We start from the raw sequence: 22,827 nt of genomic DNA on the forward strand, positions 1-22,827 counted from the left end.
GTTTCGACCTTCTTAAGAAATGTTGTTCTCTACTTTATTCTAATTAAAATTTTAATACCCATACCAGTCGTCTTGAGATACATTTTTACTTCAAGTGGGTTTACACGAATAACCTGGTTAACTTCATTCTCAGCTTATGAGTGATTAAGTTACTTTCTATATAAAAACTTTGTTCATCATTGGCCCTGGTTAATAATTTAACATCACTTTAAAGGATAACTGCGTTACACTCACAGAGATACACTGAATTTATTCAGCGTTTTTACATTTTTATCTTTCTTCGTAGTATTATTGATGTTATCTTGCTTACAAGAAAATAAGGTAAACCGATAAACCACACTTGAAGCTTTGAATAGAGAAATGCGATTTTTATAATCTAAGAAACACAGCAGACAGATCCTGGTTTCACTTGTGCATCTGGTTACATTCGACGAAGTAGGTTAGTTCGTTTAGTTGCAAAAAACGTCAACCAGTTAGTTCAACTTGTAGGTTTCTATATATTTTACAAGTTTAAATAAACCTTCCGTCTATTTATAACCACTGATTTAATTCATAAATAGATTTATTATTGTCAAATCGTATTAAATGGGTATTACAAACCACTGGCCTCGAGCGCAACACTCAGTTTCCTCCGTTAAAGAATATTTACTATAGAACGTACGCATTAAGCTGCTCTTCCACCCCCCCCCCACCTTTTGTTTTTTCTTCACTAAAAAGTAATTCGATTCATGCTAACCACCTGTGTTGGGTGTTTTATGTTTATTGCACAGAGCCTATCTTCATGGCAAAGTTGAGAAGAACCAACTGGTAAGCAGGATACGAAAATGTATAGGAGAAGGAATTAATCAAGGAGAACCTACATGTGTATTTTATTTTTGAAATTATTTTATTATATTTATTTTAAAACATTTAAAAAATAAGAAAAACTTTATATTGTGTTATCACAATATTTATCAAGTTTTGCTTCATGGATAGTATAAGGAAATGACTTAACTTTTATGGTGTGCGTGTGCAGAGCAATCAATAATTAAAAGAATCTCCATTAAACTTTAAAATCTCCAATCTTCAAATGTGTGTGTGCGTGTGTGTGAAAGTGCTTGAGGCTCAAGACGATACTGGAATGGACTGTGAGAAAAGAAAAGTCACGTACCAGTCTGGCGGTAGCACTTCCTATGTAGGTATGGCTTAAAATGTTCATCGAACTGATATTTTAAATATCTCCTCAAAAGGTCATCAGAACTTCAGTGTGTTTTTTATAATAATATCTATGTAATGACCAAATGTTTGTAAATATCGTAGCGAAGAGTTTGAATTTCTTGTTCTTTATTCTAATTATTGTTTTTATGAAATGATAATTCAATAACCAAAACAGTGATGTCAACCAATTTCACTGAAGTTACGTAGTTTTAAACAGATTTTATAAGTATTATTAGTAACGAATAGTGGTTTAAAAAATCATACTTTTTGTATAAACGATATTGTCATTACCCCTTGAAGTTCTCTTTTGTAGAGAAATTTGATGTTCCTTTAGAGACTTAAGTGCAGGATAAAACAGAAGTTATTAGTTACTAGACAATAATACATAAATTATAAACGTTACAAGTAAAGAAAAACTTTTCAAAAAGGAAGTAAATACAAGGATATCAATCCTTCAGAAACAATGTATACAAGACAGTGAGAATGACATCTGCATCGTTCCTGTTTAATAACACTGTAGTACAATATTAACATACAAAAATAGGGCAAATAAAACTTAATTGTGATTGCCATATATTAATTATTGCCTGTGCTATTATGTAGAGATAATAGACATACCAGCCCTGCTATCTAGTTTGTATTGTTCTTGAAGGATTGATATAAGTCATCACTACATTTATCTTCTGTTTTGAAAAGTTTTCCCTTAGCTGTATAGTTGTGTCTTTAGAAAGAAATACTTTCAGTTGCGTAAAAATCGTAACTTGTACCAGTTAATAGTACGATCCATTTCATATTCGAAATGTGTGCGAGTGTGTGTTTTTCTTATAGCAAAGCCACATCAGGCTATGTGCTGTGTCCACCAAGGGGGAACGAAACCCTGATTTTAGCGTTGTAAATCCGAAGACTTATCGCTTCGTGTTCGAAATAAAATAAAATAAAATAAAATAAAAGCACTGTTATATAAAACACTATTCTTTTTAACACGCCTAAATCCCAAATTTGAACCATCTTATCTCTTGAACCTTAACCCTTTTATAATAATATGAAACAATAACTAAGGTGAAATTGGACAAAGAATTATTTTTCTAATAGACGTGTGGCAGAGATAATGATAGCACCAAATAAATTATAATATGAATCTTATGACGAATTGCAAGACTTTTCAAATTTCAGCAGCTACGTGAAGTTAAGATGTCACAAGAAAATGACCTTAATGACTTTCACAGAGGAAATAGTATTGATAGCAATATTACCAGCAAGACCATCACAGTGATTGAGGCTGACTATTTATATACTACTACTTTGTAGTCAATACGTTGAAGAGATGGATAGCCATCATTGGACGTGCTAATGCAGAAAATTGGCCTGGTACGCTCAAATTGAGTCACTTCTCGATTCTTGCAACACATTGTGAAACAGACATTGGTACCATGAAATCCACATCTCAGAATTTAATGAATTTTCACAACTGTTGGCCAGAAAACCCGTTTTGCACATGTAGCTCCATCTGCATTATGTCACTGATGATATCCTGCCCATCGATGCCAAAATGCAAAGCGTTAGCTCTCATTATGTCTTGATATTCAAACATTGCGATGAAAAACAACAGTAAACTCTTAAAGGAAGCGATTTATTCCGCTGCTTGTTGTTTGATTACGTTTGATGAATTAAATAGGATTGCGTCCCGTATTAACTATGAAAAGAGATAGAGTAGAATCTTAATGTGGACATGGTTTCGTTAGTTTGGTACACTGGTAATAGCTAAGGGAACCACAAACGCATTGTTGTATTGAGATATCTGAAATACACGAGGGCTGTTTGCCCCAACTCTTGGGCTACTCTTTTACCAACGAATAGTGGGATTCACTGTTACAGCAAAACGCCTTTACGGATGCCAAAGCTGAAACATAAAAGGTAAATTCTTGGTCGAGAATTGGAATTTTGGGAGCATTTTCTTTATTAAAGTGATTCTAACATCTTAATAAGTAATTTCTGTATCCTACTTAAACAAAAATGTTGTTCTCAAACAGAAGTTAATGTTAAAACAACAATATACCAAACCTAGAAGTGAAATGATGATCGGTAGCTGTTGTGTTTTAATTCATGTTAACGTTTTGCGTCTTTCACTCAATTATATTATGTACCTAATAAAATAAGTTAATCTCAGAGCTGCATATCGTTGACTGGTTTAATACGAAACCAATATTCCAGGCAACGTTAAACACTATGAAACTACAAATTTTATTCAAAATTCCATTTTATCTTTCCATGGCCTGTTTCTGCCTTCTGAGTAATATTCAGATTTGATCTTGTAAACAAAGTTTTTTTTCGATTTTTAATAGTAAAATACACACTATGTAATTAACCTTAACAGAACTTCACAGATTATAAGTCTTTCTTGTAAACATTGATTTATTTAAAATAATTCGAATAAACACTTCATTTGTTTTGTATTCTAAAAACTTATGTAAGTAAAGAATTAAAACTGTTGCACAAAACTTTATTAATTACAGGTCAGTAATTTCTATTTCGTTAACTATCTGGTATTTCATTATTCTCCGTAAAGAAAAAATCTTAAATTATGCCAAGAATATTTTTATTTTTTATAATGTAACTTGCATAACAATTCAGAGGTTTTAATTTCTTGAAAAAAAAATAATAAAATAAATAATAATTAATAAAGTTAGTTAATCAATATAAAATTAATTAGTGAGCAAAACAAAACGTTTGCGTTCTTTTTATTTAGAATAGAAACGTTTCAGGTAAAATGTTTTATTCTAATTCATTTCAACCGTTTCGTTTATTGGTAATATTTATTGTCCAAAATAAAAATAAAAAGACAATTTACTTATTTTTGTAAATCCACTGTTATTAAAATTTTTGTCTTCTCTTTCGTCTTAAATCTTCCACAGATAATTTTGCTTGGAAATTTCTAGAAATAGTCTTTCAAATGACTGATTGATTTTACTGTCAATACGCCCTCCCCATACAACTTCCATGCGCAGTTTTCCATATTACGCCCACTTTTCCTCCTCCAGTATTATATATAGACACGTTTTGTTCTTTCTTCTATCTCATTAGTCTGTATCACATCTCATTCAATGTATTTCGTTTGAAATTCCTTTGTAAGATTCAATAAAATGAGTTATTAACCCCATACAGTATTTTCTTAAAATGTATAATATTATGTCAGAGCCTGTGGCTGTTTTCAGGTATGCACTTAAACATTTGTTACATATAGAAAATGCTCAGTACCTTTGTATTTCCTTGGCATTCTCAATTGCACATAAGTATCACATTTTGTGTACACTGGCAATCACTTAACTGCCAACACCCATCTTCTTCGCCATATTGATTCTTTATGCAATGTTTCCTACACCAGTTTTATGACAAACAAAACCGTCGTTCTAAGAACAGATTCTTGTGAATTACAAGGCGATCTCGATTACCATAAAAATCACGGACACGCTGTAATAAAGTATCGTAATGATTTGATTTGATTTTTGACTTTTTAGATGTCCATAAGAAAAGAATCATTTTTATAACATTAGGTATGGAATTACTTTATCAGTCTACGTTTTGGATAAAATAAAAGTTGCGCCATATGACATCTTTCTTGTCACTCCTGATGTATTAGGTTTACTGACAGTTGAATTATGTGTTAACTGTACACTCTCTAGTCTTCGTAATTCATATGCCAAAACCGTGAACAGTATGGTCTATTTATTATTACTTGTTTGATTGTCACCTGTAACTTTCTCAACAACGTTTTGCACTTGATATATTTATAATACTACTCTTCGATGAACTTTTATACGTATAATACACAGCGTACAAGAATACTGACACACTTTTTCTTCTCGTTTCGTCTGCAAGACCAATTTGGTTATTTTTTCTGACTGTGTTCGCTAAACTGCGTTTTAATAATAGGGTTTAACATGTTTGTCTCGTGGTAGTTCAAATTGTTAAAAATATCAAGCAGTTTGCCCATAAGATAGAGTACTCACCAAGAATTATAGATGTCTGTTCTATCTCTGTTATGGAAAAGTTGTAAAAATTAGAAACTACAAGACTGATCAGAGATTAGGCCCAGAGGCAGCAGGCCATTTTTGTTTTTATCCAAAAAGAACGAGACAGCAATGTAATTTAACCTGTAAACTGCTTTACTAGCTATAGGAGACACTAAGTTTTTTAACTCGCATGATGTGCAAAAAATAACCAGAGTTAGAACCTAAATTCTTCAAACTTCACAGATTTGGAGTCACCATGATATGTTTAAGATGCACCACACGGTGATATACATATTCAAGATTACCCCCGCTAGTACAGCGGCAAGTCTACGGATTTACAACGCTAAAATCAGGGGTTCGATTCCCCTCGGTGGGCTAAGCAGATAGCCCGATGTGGCTTTGCTACGAGAAAACGTACACAGATTCAAGATTCGAGACACACAGTGTACCATTAACAAACTGAATTAACTAGGATTTGAATATTGTCTTGTTAACTTGTAGAAAATGGAGCCGAAACAACAAATCTCATTTGATATTACTTTAACTGTTGGAAATATCAAATTTTGGGTCTTGATTCGAGTCTTTTATCTGGGATGTTTAATATAATTGAACTGAAAACAAATGTTCTTTTTCGGCACTCAATGTTACATCGTTAGAGCGAAATAAAACCCGAAGTAAAGAATATTTCTTTTCAGGAACAATATAGTAATGATGATGTTATCAAACTAAACAGACTGCTGTACAGAACTCTATTTTTACTTCTTCTAGACTAAATCGTGCAGTCTATTGTTTTACATGTCTACATAATTATATATAAGAAAAAAAAAGCTCGCAGTAATGTATCAGTTGAATCAAAATAGTTTTCAGAGAATGAATACATTAGCACCTATTGGTCTGTTATGTTCTTTTTCATCTTGCGCTTCTTGAAAAATAAACTTAACTAGCGGTTTTTCAAATTTTCTCTTTCAAGTGTATCACGAAGGGAATGTTGTTTCAAGACTATTACCTTCAAAGAACATCACTTCTTCTTTGCAGTATAAAAAAAAAAAGGAAGAGACAGCGATAAGAAATAATTGAATTGGTTTTCACTTAATTATATTCAGCGGACAATGGTAGATTGTAATGCTTTAAACAGCGCATTTTTTTTCGTTTTAATTACAAAGCAAGTGTTTCTACAGAGAAGAATAAAGTATAGAAAAATAATCGACTCCCCCACTCCCCTTCAAAAAAAAATGATTGTAATGTTATCAAACATTCTTTAAAAACATTTGAAAATAAGATTATGGCATTATAATCAGTAGTTTAATTTAACATTTTTCATTCTTCTCAGCACCATTATTGTTTGGTTTTAAAGAAAAGCAATATTTCGTAGTTTAGAATACCTTTTTAATGTTGAATCCAGATTCTGTCCCTGAAATACAATTTCTTCTTAAGTTATAAAATTAAATGGCCTTATTTCGTTTTTGCTTGTTTTTTTAATTATTAAATTGGACAATCAACATTTCGCTTTACGGCTTTTTCAGAAGTGTTTCCCCTAAAACATAAACCTTAACTAACACTACAAAGCTTCAGGTTCGTTTATTTATAGAATTGATATATATTTTATACTACAGTATGAAAACTAAATGTTCAAAATATAATATTTATTTCCTCTTTCTTACGAATCACGCTCATTGTGGTTTCTTCGCTTGAGCTAAGTTCATGGTTGGCGCCAGGAACAATAAGATAGAAAAGTAGTAGAAATTGATGTAGAAACGACGGATGTACAACGAAGCTAATTACTCTTGAGGATATTCTATCATATACTTGTAGTTCATCCGGAAGCCATTTTAAAAGACTTCCAAATAAAGTGATCTTATAACTTCTGTTGATAGGAAAATAATTTTAAGTTTATTTATTGAAGCAAAGCTTCAGACTTTGCTTGTAACAAGGAGCAATAAGAAACCAAAGACAAACTAGTTAGAGTAAATTTTCAGATGTCTCTGTAATCGTAATACTAGCAACTTATTAGAGTTATTGTTATGTCAGTAACTAAGCAACTTAAGTGTTTGTTCCAATCACAATTTTAGTATACAAAATTATCTAAAGTTAACTAGCTTAGAGAAAGAAAGATGAAATTCATAACAGTTCGTTAATGGGTAAGAAGTATTTAAAGGCAGAGCGTTCAAGGATTTATTGTTATTCTAATTTGATAGGACTATTTCCAGGGTAATTATAATAATGGCTCATAATCAACACCGTGTTCAGAACAACGCTCAAATTACGTATGTAATCAGTCACGTTTACCCCCACCCTTCTGCAATTAGGACAAGCATGTAACAAAAACTTTAGAAGTACCTGGGCGAAGAACTTCAATCTCTTATTATTATCTTTTTTATTTATTTTTACAAAATCTAAGATACTTTTGTTGTGACATTTAATCGCAGCTTGGAGTACATAAAAATATTCCAACTCGGAAAAACACACGATTTTTATGAGAAATACCTTTCGTGGGTTTCGTTTTTCATCTCCTGGTGGTAATCATTATCTACAAATTTCTATTTTGTGCCCGATTAAGCTTGTTTATTTTCAGCAGTAACCATCGTTCAGCAAACTTAAAGGCGGCCTCGTTTGGTTTCTTGAAGAAACACCACTGCAGGTAGAAACCAGGTCTCCCAACATTTCACATCTGTTGGTGTGCAAGCGAGAAGAAAACCATCTTAAACCTGAGTGTACAACAAACAATGTAATAAAGACAAACGAGACCTATAATTTAACTATCTATCCAGTCACATGTATGTTATTTTACATAGCTCTTTACGAATGAAAAACCGAAGAGATTATCATACAAAACAACACAAGTACACACATTTAGCAGTAACTCACACAACACGAGTCTCGTGCCACACCACTCAATGAAGGAGAAGGCCAAGCGGACGCTAAGGTCAATATTCCGCGAAAGCATGGGTGAGTCTATTTTAACACTATAGGTAGAGCAAACAAACCTTTGGGAAGCGTTCATACAGGCACCTATAACTTGAAAATCCAGTCTTAAAATTGAACTTCGGCAAAACGCAGAAAGAACGTTCTGTAGAAATAAAACAAACAAAATCAAAAATGAATATAAAGCATCTAATGTTAAAATAACTCATCAACTTAAGTTGGTAACCGATACAGCCATGTTAATCAGTAAAGTTTAAAACTGAAGTTCGTTTGTTAACTTTACATTAGTACAATCGTTTCTCGATCGTTTTTTGAGTAATATCTGGAAAACCTCTACAATAGTAAAACTTAACGGTAGGTCTAAAAACAGGAAAAGAAACGAAACGTAAGCTAGAGCAACGACATTTGACATTATAGTACTGATTTGTAAAGTGCGGCTATATAATTATCAACACAAATGGCCATTAAAATTTCATACAACCCAAAAATAAATACAAGAATAACACATTAATATAGTATTTCTGAGAAATAATAACATACCAAATAGTTTGGTTTGGTTTGAATTTCGTGTAAGGCTACACAAAGCCTATCTGTGCTAGCCGTCCCTAATTTAGTAGTGTAAAATTAGAAGGAAGGCAGCTACTCATCACCACCCACCGCCAACTCTTGGGCTACTCTTTTACCAACGAATAGTTGGATTGATCGTCTCATTATAACGCCCCCACGGCTGAAAAGGCCAGTATGTTTGGTGTAACGGGGATTCGAACCCTCGACCCTCAGATTACGAGTCGAGTGCCTTGAAATTTTCTGTAAAAATGAGCTAATATTCGACGCTATAGTACTAGAAAAAATAAATACTAGTTGTGTGTGTGTGTGTATATATATATATATATGTGTGTGTGTGTGTGTGTATAAAGTTATTTCAAAGAAAAACTAATTGACACCCCACCCTGATTCAGCAGTAGCCTAGCGGCCTTATGACGCTAACATTCAGAGTCAGAGCCCCACGGCGGATCCACCACAAATAGACTTTTTGTGTAGCTTTGGGCAGAAACAAACACAAACACAGTAGATATTATTTATAAAAACAGAAATCACATCATATGAAGGAAAAACGTAAACCACTTACCTGTAGACAGATAAAAAATGAAAAGGAATATTATACGTGTAAAAACGGCTGGTATGGATAGAGAAAGCACTATGTAGAGGAGCGAAACGGAATAATTTTCAGCAAACTGTAAATATAAAGTTTAGCAAGTAGAGCAGCTCAAACATTTATGGTACGGTTATAATCAGTTTCATAACTCGACATAACAGTACACGAATACTGTAAAGATGGTTTGTTTTCCTAACGAACTAGTGTTTCACAATTTTATGTAGATCAACTGATGTTGTACTATTATCAGTATTATCTCAAGATAACACATATAATGGAATAGTGTTCGAAAAATAATATTAATAATCATTACCAGAACATTAGAAAATGATTGGTCAGAGAAAAAAAAACGCTTTAAAGAAAATTCGCGCGTTCAAGGTATAGTAAACTTAAGTATAAGAAACCAGATAAGAACATTCAAATAGATTATTGGCTCTTAAGCCGGCTGGTAAGAATACTATTTATCTTTAAGACTTCATCTCTGTAAGGGGTCGTGATGAAAATGTTGAATATGGATAAGCCTTTTAGAAATCTGCTCTCGTCAGACGTCAAATTTCAATGTAGTTTATTAAATCTGGCAAAATAAGCGTCCCTGTAAGCGTCTCGCGGGAGGTACTGGCATCGAAAACTTTTCTCATATCACGCGAAAATTGTATGACATCAGCCATGGATACGTTATCAGCACGAACAGCTCGGACTTTCGAAGAGGTACAGAGTTATAGAACAATATACATATGAATGAGGAAGTGAACATTCAGCGACGAACTTATCCTCACGACAGCACCAAGGTATATGAAATGCATCTCATTCCACTATTAACATAACAAAGGAAGGATCACTTGGAGGAAAGCCCCTTGTTTGTCACTTGCTAATGTAGAGTTGTGAGTAATAAACGTAGTATATTTGTGAAATCAAACATGTTTTCATAAAATCTCTCTAGCAAAGCGTGTCACAACAGACACAACTTGCTAAATAAAGAACACAAAATAGTTGGATAATGTTATTTCTTATCTTTGTAAGTTATTAAAAACAAAATGTAGATTAGTGTTTTAAACATGACGAGAGAAAAAAGGTTTACTCACAAACCTAAAAAAATCAGGCTTGAAACTATAACTGCAAAAACTCACTTATCCACCTGAAATATATGTGTACCTGCAGACACATTGTTTCAGTGTGTGTGTACATATACACAGGTAAGCTCGCCTCGGTTTCGTTCTCATTATATGCACGATATTATTAAACGCAGAATGAACTAGTTACTGATCTAACCTTGAGAAGAAAAAACAGAAAAACGCTGTTGGTCTAAAAATATGCTGTTTGTAAAACGAATTCGACTGCATTTATAACAACGCCAGTTTTTCCAAAGAAATCTTATCGTTTAAAATAAACTAATAATGTTTGTTGTTGTTTTCTGCTTGAAAATAAAACATATTTTAATAAAACCTCTTATTAAAGATTTTGCCCATTGGTATGGGAGCTTTCGAATTAACATAATGAGTAACGTGACGCTTTCGCGTTTCAACCAACATACTCCACCTATGATGTTGTCATAGTAACTTGCGTGGTCCAGGTAACGAAATTATCGAGAATACCTCCTCTTTAACTGTGTGACATTTCCACACTGTATTAAACATCTTACTGCTGACACATGGTAAGATGCAGAGTATATTAGCTTAAGAATTGGTGAGATATAAGAAAACAATTGGATAAATATCGTTCATAAGAAGGCATCAATATACACCATTACGGCATAAGTAACACGTATACTTCAACGATAAGTAATTTTTAAAATGCAGTGTACTATAACCTTGTAATAAATCACTGAACAGAGACACGGACGTACATACATACCTGTTCAATTATACAGAATCTTGTTGAAGAAGGTTAGCGCGGGAACTATATTTTGTAAATTTTGAGAAATAATAACTGTGTAAGGTTTGTACTTCGGATGTTTTCTCTCTCTCTCTGGTATTTGGGTATATATATTTGTGTACCCAGGAGGGTCAGGTACACTAGACCTCTTCCTCCTTCCATAACTTTGTTGAAGTGGCCAGATTAACATATCTCGATTATATACTGAATGGCTGGAGTGATATTATAAATTTAGTCAGGTCCTTTACAGGACAATGTCCATTTATATTGTTCTTTGATTTTATTATTATTATTATTAACATAAGTCTAGACTCTAGAACGTAGGTGACCTGTTTTATTTTAACTCTATTCTATTATTAAAATTATTACTATTATTTTAAATGATTCTATCTTAGTGATCTAATGTATATATTTAACGGGAAGAGGTGTTTAGGTCTCTCTTCATCATATAAGCAATATCTGTCTAGTTCGCATAACAACTCATTTTGTCGCCAATTTTATCAAAATATTTTATTGTACTATGTAGAAGTTTATCTGGTATTGTTTGTGTGTTTGAGTAATTATACATGAATGTTGATGAAGTGGTTTTAGGTACTCTGTATGCTGATGTAATTAGTGTATTCTGTAATGTTTGGAGTTTGGTTTAAATTTGTTTTACACTTACATTGATCCTTGCAGGAGCTGCGTAGTCTATTACAGGTCTAATGTATGTCTTGTATATTTTAATGATGTTTTCTGGTGTTGTTCCATAGTGTTTACCAGTTAGACTCCTAGCATAGTTTATTCTTCGCCAAATTTTAGTTTTTATGTTATTTACATGTTTTATCCATGTAAGTTTCGAATCATATGTTAATCCTAAAAATTTTGCAGATGTAGCAGTCTGGAGAAGCTCTCCGTTCATATAGATTTGGGGTTGAACTTTTTGATATTTCGTAGATTTTGAAAATATTACTAGTTGCGTCTTCGCTGTATTTATTTTAATTCTATATTTTTCGCAATATTCACATAATCTATTTAGTTGTGGTTGTAAGTTAGTGGCTGCTATTTCTGGTGTATCGGCACTTTTCCCCATTGCTACATCATCAGCGAACTGAGACGCGTATCCATGGTTTGGGTCTTTAAGTGGCATATTATTTACATACATGATAAAGAGAATAGAGCTAACCACCTCTCCTTGACGGACTCCAGCTTCTGGAGTGAAGAACTCCGAGAAAGTTTCCTCTACGTTTACTCTGCATTTTCTATTTTCCAAAACGTTTGATAACCAGCGAATAATTCCTCGCAGTAGTCCCATTTCACACATACGGAACCGGAACCGAAGACAATTGTACCATACAGTGTCGAATGCTTTCTGGATATCGAGGAAGCAAGCGACAGCGCATTCTTTATTATTAAAGCTATTTATTACTGTTTCAGTTAACCTAATTAAGTGATCTGTTGTTTATCTATATTTTCTAAATCCGTTTTGTTCTTCTGGTAATTTTGAATTAATCTCCAAAAATGTGGAGAGTCTGTTGTTTATTATTCTTTCGAGAATTTTACCTACACAGCTGGTCAGGCTGATCGGTCGATAACTGTTTGGTTTATTGGCTGGTTTAACGTCTTTGTGGAACATTAAAATATTAGCTTGCTTTCAAGAAACTGGGATGTATCCAGAGTAAAGAGATAAATTATATATTGCTAATAGGTGGTCAAATAATTTTGGAGTGTCTTTTTTGAGAAGTATTGTTTGTATTCCATCATTTCCCGGTGCTTTGCTTTTTGTATTTTTGATTGCTTGTTCAAGTTCATTTAGTTTGATTTTTTTGGTGAGTATTAGGGTATTGTAGTCATATGTAGTGTTAGTATTGCTGTTTTTAATGTTAACTGGAAAGTGTGGTTTATATAATTCTATGTTATTTGTTACGTGGCTGTTTATTTTATTGTAGTAATAGTTGTTCATGTCCGTGTCATTGTGTGTTTTAAATGTGTTTAGTAATTGATGTTTGAAGGCTTCTGCTTTTTCTTTGTTGGTTTGTGCTAAAGTGTTGTTATATTCCAGTGTTGGGTATTTTCTTGTGGTGGGTTCATTTGTGAATCTTTTCAAGTGTAGCCAAAACTTACTACGGTCGGTTCGTTCGTTTAATTGAGAGCAGAAGTTGTCCCATTTTTCTTGTTTAAGTTGTTTAATTTCTGCTCTAATTTTTATTTCTAATGTTGTTAATTTGTGTTTTTAATTCTTGTTCTCTTGTTGCCATGAATAGTCTTCTTAATTGTCTTCGTTGTTTAATCATTGTTAGTAGTTGTTTGGTTGGTTTCCATCCATTGTTTGTGGTTATATATTTATGTTTAGGTATTGTGTCCGTAGCTGCTTTTAGAAGGCACTCCATGATTATTTGACTGTAGGAATCTATTTCTTATCCGTTGTATGCTGTATGATTAACTTTATCTGGTAGTATACTGTCTAACACTTTTCGAATTCTTGCCAATTTGCTTTTTTGTAATCAAATTTGTCCTGCCTACTGATTTTATCTTTATGGGGGGTGAGATCGAAGACACCATATTGGCAGGTGGTCGCTGTCAACATCTTTTCCCACATTAAAATTTATTAGCTTTTGCCTTATATTGTAAGAGGTGAGACAGGTGTCTAGGATATCATTAGAATTTGTTGCATAGGTAGTATGGGTAGGTGTATTATCATTAATAAGAGATATACTATTATTATCTATGAATTGTAATAGGTGTCTGCCATTGGAGTTTGTAGAATTACATCCAAAGTTCTTAAGATCACCTATTTTTATTGTATTTTGGTTGTGGGAAAAGATGTTGTATATTAGATACATGTCTATACACTTATTTGGAGAACAGTATAATCCTGCTATTGTTATTTTCGAGTGGTTTTCTAAGAGAATATCAACCACTATATTTTCATTGTTGCTGTTCATTTGGATTTCCGTAACTGAAAGGTGGTTTTTATATAGTAGCATAATTCATCTGTTGATGTCATGATTATTTCTTCTGTCTTTTCTTATTGAAGTATAGTTACATATTTTAAATTTATTCTCAGGATAAATTGAATGTTTCACTTATGATAAAAAATATCAGGGTTAATATCTGTTATTATATCTTCGATCTCATGTTTCTTGGAAGCAAGTGCACCTTGGATGTTGATACTTAGAACTGTGAATTTTATGATTTTAGCATGTATCATGTAATTGTTATCAGTTGTGGTATGTGTGGTGTTACGTGTTTTTTAGCTATATTTATAAAAAGGTCGATACTATTATTCGATTGGTTCGGTTTAGTAAATTCTGTAATAAGCTCTATGAAAATATTTTTAATTAAGTTTACTATTATGTTTGTTTCTTCTTTTGTGTTTTCTTTTACTGTAAGATTGTTGTTTTCTTGGTTGCTTGTCGGATGTTTTCAGGTAAAGAATGTTTCATCTTGAATTTCGCGCAATGCTACACGAGGGCTATCTGTCCCTGACCAAAATTAGAGGGAAGAAAGCTAGTGACCCCCACAACCACCGACTCTTGGGATACTCTTTCTCCGACGAAAAGCAGGGTTGACCTTAACATATTACGCGCCCACGGCTGAAAGGACGAGTATATTTGGTGTGGCAAAGATTCAAATCCGCGACAATCACAAGTCGAACGTCCCTAACCACTTGGAAATGCCGGACATTTGGGTAAAGATAAAGAGAAGTAACATATCAAAAATGCAAGATATTACGTTAGGTTGTGTAGAAAATAAGTCGTATATATTTTATAATTTTCTTATATTAAATATTATTATGTTTTAAATAATTAAATATTTTTTTCCTAAATATTGTTTCAAATTTCTAAATTTTATCGTAACTAATATTTATTTATTATATTCTTTCTGTTGTTGTTGTTTTAATTTGTCAAGACGTTTCCATACAATCGTAACACACTTTGCTATTAAGAATAATAGAATGTTGTAGCTTTGAATAAAAGCACTCGTCTAAATGTGGATTAATGATACCTTATAGGTGCCAAGGGATGTTTTAACAATTACCATTCAGCATTAATGAACACACACACATAGATTATCGTCTATGATCTATATATACCTCATAGACGATAGCCTACTAATATAAACATTATAAGTCGAAATGTATGTTTATACACACAAACACATATATATTATAACCATAATTTTTAAACACATTAACATGAAACAAAATACGCTGCATATTTTAAAAAAGAATCCTAGGTACAAGCTACAACGTGGAATTATTTATATATAAAATGTATACGGCATCACAAAGCTGGAATAATAAATAAAACCAATAATTTTGTCTTCTGATTGTTTTTATTTTGCGTGCTTCAGAACGTTTGGGCGTAGTCTAATATACACATTATGTATAATAGCACTTATATTATACAATAGATCACATTGTACTCTTCCACGTGCGATTTGTAACCTCGCTTCATTTGTCTGCTTATATATACATGTATTTACAGCTCCCTAAAACTGATTTGGCATGCATTTTGTAAACTGTAAATACCTTTGACTTTAAATACCGGGTTTCATCATCAGGGGTGAATAGAACACAGATAACCACAAGTTTAATTTTGTGTTCATAAGTATTTTCATAACGTTTTTTTTTTTCCCGCGTTTCGAAGTCACCAAAATAAATATTCTTAATTTCAATTTTTCACTATCTCATTTTAATGAAAGAATAGTTACGTCACAATAGCATACTTCAGGCAATCACCTAAGTTTAAAAAAATAAATTTCTAAACACTTGTTTTTCTTTTTAAACTAAGATAATAAACAATTGTATGGTAAGATTGTTTGTTTACATTTTGTCACATATTTGGAAACCTGGCATGGCCAGGTGGTTAAGGCTCTGGACTCATAATCTGAGGGTCGCGGGTTTGAATCCCCGTCACACCAAACATGCTTGCTCTTTCAGCCATGGGGGCGTTTAATGTTACAGTTAATCCCACTATTCGTCGGTAAAAAAGTAGCCCAAGAGTTGGCGGTGGGTGGTAATGACTAGCTGCCTCCCCTCTAGCCTTACACTGTAAAATTATGGAGGGTTAGCGCAGATAACCCTCGTGTAGCTCTGTGCGAAATTCAAAACAAACAAACACACATACATTTGATTTGACCAAAATTTCTCTAACAGCAATTTTAATTTAGAAAAATTTCAGATACGAAGAATTCTATCCTTCAACAGTTCGAGTCCAAAGCTATATCTTAGAGCTTCGTGTTTCGAATGATATTGAGAGATAAAGATTTTGTTCAGTAATTTGCAGGAAAAAAAGGCCTAGCTGCTTAATTAAAGTCTTAACTACGTTAATTACACGGTATTATAGATTATTAATACTTGAACTACAGCTGTTCTTAGGAAAGCGTTATGAAAACATTCACTATGTTGGTTTTTTCGTTGAAAAGCTGTCGAATGGATAGAAATGTTACATAATATTTTGAAATTGTTAAATATTCTGCGCTTTCCTTAAATATAAGTGTAAAACACGTGCAATCTTTTTTGCTATTTCCATTGTGGTATACCCCTAAATGTACACAATGTGAAACTGTATATGTTATTCACATCACGGTACGCTCAAAAACTGATAGTACTGTATCACACATAAGATATTCACGTTGCTACCTTCAACTGTACATGTTAAGATATAACGCAATTATTATTTATAGTGTGGTATACCAATATATCGATAAAAGTTGTATTCCGTGACTTATTTTCCAAACATGGTGGTATTCACAAAGGATATATACTAAAATATTGTATTAGCATTGTTCACACCGTGATATATATATATATATATATATATACAAAGGGTGCATACTAAAATATTAAATGGCTAGTATTCGTATTGTAGCGTACACAATATGGTTAAAAGGGTATCAAATATCTATCACCACAAATATCTGTTGTAACACGAGAAATTCAGAAAACACAGTGGTGATTAAAACAGTTGAAAAGCTCATGCGGTTTCATTTCTAATGACACTAAGTTTTATTGGTTGTTAATAAATTAGCATAATAAGAGGACATTGTTCAACATGTTTGAAATATGAGTTCTGAGGTATACAGTAACACAAAGAAGGAACTTCTCATTAAACATTTCCTTTCGCTGTGTTTACTTTCATAACACACAATTTGATGGAACTTTGAGCAGTTAAATACACGGGATCCGGCTATCATATAAAATCAAATTCACTATGCAATCTGGCTAAAAGCATGTTTAAAATAATTGGAGTGAAACGGGAAATCAACGAGGAGAGAGATCAATACGTGTCTAAGCTGTATAAGGGGGGATGAATAGTAGAAATAGAGCAAAAGAGGAGGAAAAACGTGGGACTTATTAATAATAACCCATGGCCTGTTATATCTCTACGTGAATCAGTCGCACCATCGCGAGTTATTCTGATTAAATAGCAGTTACCTTAAACGTGTCCACGGAATCGAACCCTGGATTTTAGCAGAGTCCGGAGACTTACAGCTGTATCATCTGGGGTGTATAATTGTTTATTATTTCAAAGTATTAATTAATTAAGTGTATTCTTATCAGTACAATATAAAGCTTTGTCATGGCTCATGATGACGAGGCTTACCAACCAGTTGACTGAATTGACCCAAGTAACTATTTAGAATTGAATCATAACTTGAAACTGTAACATCAAATCTTTTTTATTCCATTAGAAAATCTTCAATTTTTTTCACGTTTTGGTTTAGGGAGTTTGAATCTAGTTTATCAGTAATAAAGTCTGCTTCGAGATTAAAATATATATATGGTGGCCAATGAGAACATTCCGTGTCTTCACCCAGAACCGCTCCTTAAACGACACGAAAACATTTACTGCGGATTAGGATCAGTAGCCAACGTCTTAGACATTTACTGTTCAACGTGTCATAAATATTCAGTGAACGTATCATAGGATAAACTGTAACAAAACTTTCTTATGGTCTAGCTTTCATCAAACCACCCTATTTTCTTATAAGAAAACTTTCATTTTTCAGCTTGAAATGTAACTTATAAGCTATTATTTTTTGCTTTATTAATGGTCTTGTAGGCTTAATATTGCCCATGGGTCTTTAACTGTTTTCGTGAAATACAGATGCTCACAGAGAGAAGTTTTATTCAGCCAATGTTAAATGTATGATCAAGTACGTTTTTAAAAACAGCTGCAATGTAGAACTGAACAAGCATAAAAATATCTACACATTAATAATATGAAATAATTAGGAAACGGAGCCAAAAAAATCTCCAATTTATAATTAAGCCTAATAAGAAGAGTGAATAACAGAGTTTTGTACACTTGGGGTATTTGCTTACCACACGCCTCTTAATGCTTTACATTACAGATGTTTCCAACATACGTAGTTATATTTTCTGGGTTTTATTTAGGCCAAATAAGCCCGTGATTAGTATGTTGCAACCATGACCTTAGGACGAGTCATCTCTATAAGTTTCTAATTTATATTGTCTCTGTCTCCTCGTTACTTTCTGGGCACTTAGTGACCACAAAGTGGACGGACCTCTTGATGTTAGTTACACAATAGTCACATGAGTAACTGGAGTTGAATCACATCATATGTGACTATCAGGATCGAAGTCACTTCTATTTTGGTTAGAATGTTTTAACAGCGTATCATCTCGAAATCATAGTATATGTAGAAGATTCCTTTAATTTTATCTTTAACCTGTGTGAATTAGATTGTGTTGGTGATTATTACTGTCAGTTCATTGTTAATATTTAACTGCTGGTTAAATTATTTATTATTTCTAATTTTCAATAACTTTCCGTTTATTTTTGCCATACTTGTGTATTTACTTGGATATTCTCTTATTTCTTTAACGAGAGATAGTAAATTAAGTTTTACTTAGTTGAGAAAAATTTCTCGTGTCGTCTCTCTCTTTAACCAAAAGTTATCGTTGTGAGGTTCACCTGCCAGGTCTTTGAGTCTCCTGTTTGATGAAGTTAAAGTTACATTGCTTGTAGTTCGCTAAACAGAGATACCATTAGCACAGCTGTATGTCTGTGGGGTTGTAATGCTAAAAACCGAGTTTCGATACTCGTGGTGGGCAGAGCACAGATAGCTCATTGTGTAGCTTTCTGATTAACTTCAAAAAAACATGGTTTATTACATTATTTCTCTTTTATCATTTTTAACTCGTAAAGAAGGTTTTATATATATAAAATCTAAGTTAAAAAAGAAAACCTGTGTTTCCGATTCGTATAAAAATCAGTGCGTCTAATACCTTGATTCACAACTATTTTGCATTTCAAGGAAAAACAAGTGTTTATTATAAGAAACTTGTATACAGCACGATTTTTCCACGACAGTTTTCAACGGAAATTCGGAGAGAGTTGCATAATTTGCTGGTGTAAGAAGCGTTTATACCAGAAAAGCTAGCGTTCTCGACACAGACGCAACGCACCCATTAAAACAGATTGAAATGACAGAACACTGTTTTCCACTCATCCAAACAGAGCTCCATTACCGAGATGATTCACCGCTGAGCTAAACACATGAAGAGACTCGGGTCGACATTGACGAATATCTGTCGAAACGCGTACAAAACGTGTTTAGCTTCTTTTATACTCGACACTAGCACTTGAAAATAATCCAGTCAGTCCAGCCGAAAGTGCGAACAATAGAACAGAGGCTGTTTAGAATTGTTTGTTTTGAATTTCGCGCAAAGCTACACGAGGGTTATCTGCGCTAGCCGTCCCTAATTTTGCAGTGCAAGACTAGAGGGAAGTCAGCTAGTCATCACCATCCACCGCCAACTCTTGGGCTACTCTTTTACCAACGAACAGTGGGAATGACCGTCACATTATTACGCTCCCACGGCTGAAAGGGCGAGCATGTTTGTTGTGATGGGGATTCGAACCCGCCACCCTCGGATTACGAGTCGAGTGCCTTAACCAACTGCCCATACTGGGCCAAGTTGTTAAGATAAGAACACTATGATAATTAAACTATGCTACGCGTTCTTAATAGGAAAACACACACATAAAATAGGATGGTAAATTAGATTTTCTATACGTAAACAAACATGAAGTCCCCAAAATAATATGACTTTGACGTATCATAGATATGATATGTTTTTCTATCAGATGCATAAAACGTAACATCAATGGTTCTCGGTATGAACCGTCCTAGTCTATTTTCTCACTTTTGTGTGAGTTGATAAGTGCGTTAGTTATTTCTTCTTTACATGATTTGAATTCTATTTTACAAGATTTAGGTTATTCCTAAATACAAAATTTAAGTTACAATAGAAAACAATTTTTATAATAAACGAATTATAAGAAATAAGACGTTGAAACTAAATATACTAAAAATTCGTGTTAGTATAAAAAAATCATTGCTGACTGAAGTATGGAATCCATATTGTAAAAATAATAAACAACTTCAAAAAAAAAATGTTTAACCCGACGTTTCGGCCGTAATCCTAATAATTGTTCCTATCATAGACACTTGATAAAGACATAAGCAGAAACATCGGGGACAAGTAATTAAACATTTTTTCAAGCTGTTTATTGTTTTTTGAATTATAATGAAATTCACTATACTTATTAGTATAAGCAATATTGTCAATGAAATCAACAATAAATGAACAATATAATATACTTCATTTAAGGAACAAATAAACATTAATTGTCTCGCAGAACAGTCATAGAAATAAACTATAACCATTAATTGTCTCATAGGAAAGTCATAGAAATAAACATTGTTTTTTTTTAAATTGTAATCTTATTCTTCTACGACTCTTTACTAACAAGGGTTCGATTCCCCTCGGTGAACTCAGCAGATAGCCCGATATGGCTTTGTTATAAGGAAACACATACTTTACGAAAGAAAACTCATTAAATCACCCCTATTATATAATACACACTATGTATACATATTAACACAACAAATTTAGTCAACATGCGAACAATGACCGATCTCAGTAGCTTTTCACAGAAATATTATAAAGCTTTATAATATATCTCTGGGACTCTTTATACAAAAACACACAGTTTTACACTCAGTTAACTTCTTGTCAATATATAATATTCGCCCGAAAGAAAATATTTACAAGTGACCCAATTATGTATTGATTTATCATATGGTGGTTCAGTTCAGTTGTGTGTACAATTATTTGTAATTTCGTGTGTTCTAGTCCTGGCGCGAGGTAGTGGTTCGTTTAGAAAGGACTGAATAACTCGATACTTGTGATACGTTGAGTCTTATGCTATGTACGAGATAAACTAATGATGTAAAACTTGCATTAAACGCCTGATATTTAACTGTTAAACAGAGCATGCGTAATAACACACGAAGTCATTTTAAGTTATCGTTATGTGTCAGAAAGGCCGAATAAGTTAGTTTATTCGTAACAGTTTTAAAGTGTTTATGAACTTGTAGTAATTTACAAAGTTCTGCGGAGCTTCTCGATGCAAAAAAGTTTTGTGAATTTCAAATTTCAAGTCACGATAAAAGTCATCACCGTATTCAAGTTGCTAAAATAACAATTGGTTGACTCTTTATAGTATAGATGTTAGGCTACAACAGAATATTATTATAATTCATTGTGCACGTATGTGTATAATAAATGTTATAATTATTTTATTTCTCTCACACACACATAGGTACTAATGTACACATGTATTCACACATATTTAAATATATACACAAAAAGGACTTACGTGCACCAAGACAGAAACGTGTTGTCTGTCACAAACGCGAGATGTGGCATCACAAGGGAAACGTTTACCGTCAATATAGTTGGTTTATGGTAAATTCCCAACTGTTCTACAGTACAATCTCACCACGTATACGTTTTTCGTTGAAGAATTCGTCATGGTCCTTTTATTTTAGAATGGATATTAATATAGCGAGATTGTAAGCAATAGTGTGTTAAAGAACAAAACATTTCGAAAAATGAAGATTTCGTGTTCGAAAAGCAGAGCCCTCTGCCAGACGGGAGCGATATCCTCATCAGCAAATTGAATACTACAATACAGAGAGATAACTCTCAGGCCTAAAATGGCAATGCAATAAAAGTAGGCGTAATTTCTGGTGCCACAACATAATATACAAGAATTATGAGTCAAAGAAACTTTACAAGCTTCTAGCCTCATTTCTAAAACAGCAGTTGTTTTCATGAAACAAACACACGAAGAAACGTGAATTAAAGCTATGCCATTCGACTATATACATACTTGTCAAGTCCGTTGGTGTTGTTGCTTTTATAAACTTATGTCTTTGATTTGCTTCAACTGATCTTATAAGTTGATGTCTAAGCACAGTGGCTGGTCTGAAAACAGTTTGTCAAAGTGAGTGATTTACGATTGACCACGTTGTCCTCCGCAAAAGCTTGTTACAATGTGAATTGAGGTATTGGGCAATAAGGCGTAACCACGGCCATCAAACGAAGCGAGATAGAAAATGGAGGAATTTGTTATACGCCCTCTATACGCTTGAAAATATTTGGAAAAATAATCACTTTGAAGTTTGTTTTTTCTCTCAAAACAACCAACAATGCTCAAAATGAATAACAAACCTTATGACTTTAATTGTTTCTAAGACACAGAAAAAAGATATTAAGGTCCTGTTTCGACGAAATTGAAATATTTACTTTAAAACCTATCATCCAGGAAATTATATACTTATCTAACTAGAAAAAATAAAATATTT

General features: G+C 33.1%; 1 protein-coding gene across 4 annotated transcripts in view; it reads right to left on the bottom strand.

The window, feature by feature from the left end:
- Positions 1-21,972, bottom strand: part of LOC143252036 (uncharacterized) — a 107,682-nt gene extending 85,710 nt beyond the window's left edge. Inside the window, exons 1-2 of one of the 4 annotated variants that reach the window (XM_076503587.1) lie at positions 8,073-8,207; positions 7,692-7,875 (exon numbers count right to left, since the gene is read on the bottom strand). The gene's annotated coding sequence lies outside the window, so the exon portion shown is untranslated. Of the gene's footprint in view, positions 1-7,691; positions 8,208-21,836 lie in introns of those variants that run through there. The other 3 variants (XM_076503596.1, XM_076503607.1, XM_076503618.1) reach the window with 3 other exon arrangements.
- Positions 21,973-22,827: the final 855 nt, after the last annotated feature.

The sequence above is a fragment of the Tachypleus tridentatus genome, chromosome 1 (genome assembly GCF_004210375.1).
Source record: "Tachypleus tridentatus isolate NWPU-2018 chromosome 1, ASM421037v1, whole genome shotgun sequence".
Taxonomy (NCBI): Eukaryota; Metazoa; Arthropoda; class Merostomata; order Xiphosura; family Limulidae; genus Tachypleus; species Tachypleus tridentatus.